We start from the raw sequence: 1164 nt of genomic DNA, 5'->3' as shown, positions 1-1164 counted from the left end.
AGGTAAGATCACATCAGCTAACTACTGTTTCTCCAACTTTGGTCAGTAGAGGGCAGGATTATCTGGGAGGCTTCTTCTACACGAGGGGCACTTGTGGAATACCTGCAGAACAGGGACATGGAAGTAGGTCTTTTGGAGATTATGGTCAACTAGTGTGTGTTGCAGTGTTTTGCCATTGAGAACGAGCTAGCATGCTAGCGCTAGCATGTGCTAGGGTTAGCTACCTCGTCTCGGCTAGTGACGTAGAAAGCCGTGCAGATTTTGAACAGACCACCCGGAGACTGAAAGCAGAGGACATTCAGAAACCGGATCTCACTCAAAATAGGACGGATAGTTTTTTTCCCAAGTTTGAATGTGTGTGGAAGCACCAGAGACACAAAATAACACCCCAAAGCCCAGAATAAGTGTTGATGTTTTTTTCATAATATGGGCACTTTACATTTGAAATGATCATTTGCATTCTTCTTAAATACAAAACATACAAATATTAGCTACAAAAATAAATGCATGCTATCATAGAAAAAATCAAATACACAGAAGATAAGCAAAGTGGGTATTTGGGGAGCAGCTTCTTTACATACAATGTTCATATACTATACCTACCTAACTATTGTCTACCTGTCATTCTTATTTCTGATTATGTCAGTTGGTTGAAATTCAGTTTTGAATTTAATATCACTGTTAATCAATATTTATTAGACAAGGCCCTCTAGGTTACTTATGTTGAAACCATGTTTACCTCTGCCAGTTTGTCGGTCTGTCAGCAGGATTAGGGAATAACTATTGGCCCTGATTTCATTCAACTTGATGGAAGGGTGTAGCACGGGCCAGGGAAGGACCCATTAAACTTAGAAGCGCGTCTGAATCGCGGGGCAGATACACAAAATGTTTTTTGTATTCGTTAAAAACCTGAGTCAGGGCATTTGTGCTGCATTCATGTGGTGTTGGAATAATCTGAAAAATTACCCTCCTGATCATATTTTGTGGCTCAATTGATCGTTTGACTTTTCTAACTCTGAGCAATAAAATTAAACACATCTTCTTTGTAGCAGTCTACAGTATATCGACAAGGTTTCATTTCTGGGATTGTTCAGAGGTTCTGATGGATGTCCCCTTCCACTGTCTTTGTGTTTTGGTGTTCTAACCTCCGGTGGATTTCTGAGG

This window comes from Etheostoma spectabile, chromosome 14, assembly GCF_008692095.1.
Source record: "Etheostoma spectabile isolate EspeVRDwgs_2016 chromosome 14, UIUC_Espe_1.0, whole genome shotgun sequence".
Classification (NCBI taxonomy): Eukaryota; Metazoa; Chordata; class Actinopteri; order Perciformes; family Percidae; genus Etheostoma; species Etheostoma spectabile.
This window is presented reverse-complemented; position numbering follows the sequence as displayed.